Here is a 6,103-nt window from a genome sequence, read left to right as displayed (position 1 = left end):
CTCAGAAGGCAGCTGTTGTCCGCAGAGAGTTACAGAAGAACCCAATTTCAAGCATGCAGCCTCCAAGCCTGCCCTCTTCCTCATCACAGCGCCTCCCTCCGGCAACAGGTGAAGGACAGGTGATGGCAATGTTTTAGGTGTTTGCAGGTGATGGTTTGCTAGATGGAAACACCTCCACCTGCTCAGGTGTCTGGTCTGTCTCTCCAGAGTTGTCCCACCTCAGTAGGTAATTGTGAAGCCAGGTCCTAGCCCCTCCCCTATGTTTGCCATTATTATTGTTGTCATTACCATTCTCACAACAACCCTGTGAAGGTATGTATTATTCATGCAGCCTTACACCTAATAAAACAGATTCAGGAAGGTGAAGTGACTTGCCTAAAGCCACAGAACTAGAGCTCCACATTAAGGTTTGGGGTGACCAAGTTTAGGGTGGCTAAGGAGAGTAAGGTTCGGTTAGTCTTAAAATGACTTGTAAGGATTCAGTCACAGTTAACATGTACTGAAAGGCTAATTCATATTTCCCAGACCCTGGGCAAGGCACTTTCACATATACAGTTTTTACTCCCACCAAGCAACAGATTCAGTCAAGAGCAATGATTTGCTCAAAGTCAGACGGGTTATGAGCGAATGATGGCTCTGGGACTGGAAGGCCAGTCTTTGTGACTCCAAGCCCAGTGCTGGGTCCTCCTCCTTGTGAGACTGTGCTCAGGAAGGAGTTGGGGAGGAAGCAGATGAAAGGAGGGAGCCTTGGGTGATGTGATGTCTGGGGTTTTACTCTAACATGTTCTGGTAGAGCTGGAACAGGCATAACTATCCATTTCCTTGGATAAGGAAACTGAGGCTCAGAGAAGTACAGTAACTTGTTTGAAGTTATACAGCTAGAAAGTGGGGATGCTTGTCTTCAGCTTGAATCTGTCTAACTCTTAGACTTTTGCTGTTTATATCACTCCACGCTGGTTGTCAAAGACTTTCCCCTTTGCCCTTTTTATGAAAGCCTCTTCTCCCAGCCACAGCCTGAGGTCCACTGAGAACCCTGAATCCTTTTCTCCCAGGTAGAAAGGACTTGGGCTCGTCTGCCTTATAACCCCTAATAGTACTAGATACCGTACTAGATAATTTATATGCCTTACTTCATTTAATCCTCATGACAAGCCTGAGAGGTAGCAACTACTATTATCCCCATAATTGTGATAAAGAATCTGAGGCCTTAGAGAGGTCACGTGATAGAAAGGAGGGATAGAGAATTTACATCAGGGCTCAACTCTGGATCTGAGCTCTTAACTCTTACACTCTTCTGCTGCTTCTTGCCAGGACTGAGTGTAGATTTCAGTCTCTGTGGTATATTGTGCCATGAGCCCTGAAGACTAGAACCCAAATCTCCAGTCACCTCTGTCTCTATCCATAAATTCCTACCCCTTCTTAAAGACACCAGTCACACCCATCTGTCTTAGTTATCTAGTGCTGCTATAACAGAAATACCACAAATGGGTGGCTTTAACAAATGAAATTTATTTGCTCACAGTTTAGGAGACTGGAAGTCTGAATTCCAGGCGCTGGCTCTAGGGAAAGGCTTTCTGTCTCTGCTTGCTCTGGGGGTAGGTCCTTGTCTTTTGTCAGCTTCTGTTTCTTGGCTCCTTGGAGTTCTCATGTGGCGTGTCATCTATCTTCCCCCATCTGTGCTTCCTTTCTTGCTTGCTTAATCTGCTCTTTATATCTCAAAAGAGATTGACTTAAGACACACCTTACACTAATACTGCCTCATTAACATAACAAATAAAACCCATTCCCAAATGGGACTATAACCACAGGTATAGGGGTTAGAATTTACAACACGTATCTTTGCGGGACACAATTTAATCCATAACACCATTTTACCCAATACTAATAGCCACCATGCATTAAATCCTGGTATGAGTTGAGGACTTCATTTAGCAGTGTTTGTACCTTATCTCCAATTCTCACAATTACCCCCAAGGTCAGTATTATTGTCTCCATTTTCCTGATGAGGCAGTTGAGGTCCAAGAGTCACACAGGGTGAACATCAAGGTCCAAAACCAGAAATGTCTCCAAGACCCATACATTCTTTACTCACCATGCCTCTCCCACCTGGGAGGCCGTGAAGTAGTCTAGACACTCTCCCACACTTAGAATCACAATACCTGAATTCTGGCCCAGGTCTGCCTCTAACTAGGTACTTTACACCTGGGCCTCAGTTCCCTTGCACACCATGGAAGGAGGGGACAATGGGCTGGATGATTTCTAATGCTCCTTCCTGATCTGAAAGCATTGGATCCTGTCCTCATGACTCCAACTCAGGGCCCACAGAGACCAGCCACCTGAGCTTGGGGCTGATGCTCAGGCACCTCTGGCCACTTCTGTGGCTCCAGAATGGCCACCAATTGCGTCCCATCTCACAGGAAGGCTAACTCTGACTTCCCTGAGTTCCTGGAACCTTCCCTGAGGCCCACCCTCAGACTCACGTCTTCCTACCCCTCTGTATTCATCAGGCCTGTCCTGGGGCGATGGAGGTAATGATATCAGTCTGCTGTACACTTTTCACCAAGTCACTGGGCTTTTCAGCTGAAATCTTGGGGTGCTCACTCATTCATTAAAATATTTACTTGAGGACAGTCATTTTAGTGACTCTCCTCTTTTTTCCTTCATTATTTTTAATTTGTTGTAAAAATATTCAACAATATAAAACTATATAAAGTAAAAGGAGAGGCTCTTCCCAATGCCTAGCATCACTCTTGGTTATAACTAACTACTCTTAACAGTTTTGAGGAATCCTTCCAGCACTTTTTTACATGTGCATATATGTAGTGTTTACAGAAATGGAATGATACTATACACAGCACCTGGCAGATAGTAGGCACTCAAGACATACTTTTTGAATGAATGAACAAGTGAATGCTTTCTGTAACTTCCTTTTTCACTTAATGTTGCATTGCGGCCATCCTTCTGGGTTAGCATACAGAGTTGTACCTGATTTTTTTAAAAGCCGCATAGTTTTCCTCTGAGTAGTTGTGCCGTAGCATAAACAATCTCCTCTGGATGGTGGTTACTATTTTCCTGTTACAATCAAGGCAGTCACTTCTTGAGTGTCTATCATGTGTCTGTCACTGTAGGAAGCCCTTTATATACGTATCTTTATGGATATGTCATTTTTATTCGTGTATACATCATGCTTGGCGTATAAAAGGTGCTCTGGAAATTATTTGAAGACCTGGCTTGAATGTTTCACCTTTGTGAAGCCTCTCATTTTCCCTTTCCCTATCCCCCTAGTCCAACCCTCGTCCTTAATTCAGGTCCTGTGCTGGACCTGGAGAGAGATGAGAAGACAGAGGGCCTGTGGTAGAGGAACTCACAGACAAATAGAGTAGACAGTTGTGGAAACAAATTATTACCGCAGAAAATGAGAACAGCAAAGAAACACACACAAGGAACAGAGGAGGAATGGCTGGTATATCCAAACGGGTCCAGGGGGGCTTCTCAGAGGAGGTTACAGCCCAACTGAATTTCAAAGAATACTAGGAGTTTGTCAGGTGTGTGACAGGAGAGGACTTGATTCTGTCCTTACTCTACGTACTTCCCACCTCTGTGTTTCTCTCCCTCATTCATCACTTGTACCATGTCCACCTCCAAAAAAGGGATTTGGGGTAGATCCTGATTTTTCTAAAATGACACATACAATAGGACCATTAAGTGAGGAAAAGGAATAAGAGTTTTGTAATAAAGTGAGCTAAACTGAGGATAGTTGTGGCAATCAAATACAGAATTTAGCTCTAGGCTTCCTGTCAGGCTAAAAGGGTTGCACCTACTGCAGTGTGGGGACAAAGGGCCCGTTGGCTCTGAGGCCCACATCTCCAGCCCCCAATACAGGTCTCTTCCCAGGCAGCAGCTGCCTCCTGAGGCCAGGTCTGGAGTTTCCTGAGAGCGATCTGAGGATGAGATATCTCAGAACAAGGAGCCAGCCTGGGTGCTCAGTTGTGCCAAGCTGGAGTCACAGACAAGCAGGACACCTACAGGTGTCCTGGGTGGGAACAACTGCTGTGGGCTCTGGCTCAGCTTGAGCTCAGTCAGCTTAGTTTGTGAATTTAGACTGTTGAAAATACAAAAGCCATAGGAAAAAACCAGCACTTGTCAGGTGCCTACTATGTGCCAGACACTTCCATTACCACATGTTCATCTGAGAAATGCGAATGACTAAGACTGGGTTAAGGAAGGATCAAATGAGAGCTAAGGAATCACTTAGCATGGAGTTTGCACATTGTAAGCCCTTGATAAGTATTATTACCTTTGTCATTATTACAACAACCCTGAGAAGTAGGCATTGTCAATACTACCTTATAGCTAAGGAACTGAGGTTCAAGGAGATGAAATGAGTTGCCGAAGTTCAGAGTTAGAGGCAGGATTCTAACCCAGGCTTGTTAGGCTCAATTCCTGTGCTCTTTCCACATTAAGGGACAGGGGCCAGGGGATAAAATTAAGGGTCAGGGCAAGCATGCAGAAAGCAGCCAGGCTTGGGGCGAGTGTCGATGGGGTTAGGTCCTCTACTGGGTGAAAGAACCTCCAAATGGCAGCTGCAGAGAAAGCTTAGATGCACACAGTTGCTCTGGGCCCTGCAGCCTGATATGCGGTCATTAACCTGGGGACAAGCTCAGGCCAGGCTTAACACCTTGAGGAGCAGTAGGCAAGTGGTGGCAGAGCAGGCTGAGGGCTGGAGCCCGGCCCTGGGTCACCTGGCAGGGTCAGGCTAGCTAAAGGACTTATCTCGGCACTTGAGTGATCAGAGCTTAGGAAGGATAGGACGAAATCATTCACCTGGGCTACATTTTTGGCGTTTCTTCACTTAGTCTAACCCAGATATTCAACTGCAATTGAGTAAAAAACAGAAGTTAAGGGTGCAGGCTGAGCATGTCTCGAAGAGCATGGAGAGGAGAGGATGGCATGCTCCATCCCTGCTACCTTGTCAGCCACACTTGGCCTGGGCAGCTTATGCTACCCTTATTTGGTGCTACCTATCTCACGGGGGCAGCAACCAGGTGAGAGAAGGCAATTGCAGTGGTAAAAACGTTGGCTTTGGGGTTGGAAAAACCTGGCTCGTATCTCGGCTCTGTGACCTCAGGAAAGTCATTTCGCTTCTCTGAGATTCTGCTGCCACCTCTTAACCCCAGTTTCTCTATCTGCAAAGTGGGGATAGTGTTGATTACTCCATAGGAGCCCTGGTGGCACAGTGGTTAAGTGCTCGGCTGCTAACAGAGGTGGCCAGTTTGAATCCACCAGCCGCTCCACAGGAGAAAGATAATGGCAGTCTGCTTCCGTAAAGATTACAGCCTTAGAAACCCCATGAGGCAGTTCTACTCTGTCCTATAGGGTGGCTCTGGGTCAGAATCGACTCGACGGCAAAGGGTTTGGTTTTTGGTTTGGTTGAATACTCCAGAGTGTGGCTTTCAGGATTAAAAGAGAGGGAGCACTCAGCATAGTGCCCGGCACACAGTAGGCCTGTATAACTGTTAGCCTTCTCGCTCCTTCAACTGGCCACTTCAGTTGGGCTGGTCCCCCCGATTGATTATGCAACTCACTGGCAGTCCACAACCTCTTCACCAGAATTCCTAACAATATGGAGGCCTGAGACTGAGAGGCAGGCTGAGGAGATGATGCTCACACAGGGCAAAGCCAGGCTTTTAGCCAGAGAGAGAAATACAATTCCTCAGGGTTACACAGCCTCTTTCTTGCCACATTATTTCCCGCCATTCTCTTACCCACTCTGGGGTACATGCTGTGATCTCCATTGTGCAGATGGGGAAACTGAGGGTAGTGACTAGTCCAGATCATACAGCAAGTCTTTGATGGAGCTGGTACTTGCTGCCTCCCTCCACAGCCACCTGCCAGCCGGCTTTAGTGCAGTGACTGCTGAGGGGAGAAGCAGCAAACCCAGGGTGCTGTGGGAGTCTGGGGGCTCCTCTTAGGCAGAGACTCACTGCCTTGGGAAAGTCCTTCAGGGCCTGATGTGCCTGGGTGGACTTGGAGAGAAGGGGGCAGGTAGATGGGAAACCTTCTGGTAGAAACCCCACTCCCTTTCCGTTGACCCCTTCTCCTT

The sequence above is a fragment of the Trichechus manatus genome, unplaced genomic scaffold, assembly GCF_000243295.1.
Source record: "Trichechus manatus latirostris isolate Lorelei unplaced genomic scaffold, TriManLat1.0 scaffold00015, whole genome shotgun sequence".
In the NCBI taxonomy this organism is placed as follows: domain Eukaryota; kingdom Metazoa; phylum Chordata; class Mammalia; order Sirenia; family Trichechidae; genus Trichechus; species Trichechus manatus.
Note: the sequence above shows the minus strand (reverse complement) of the source record.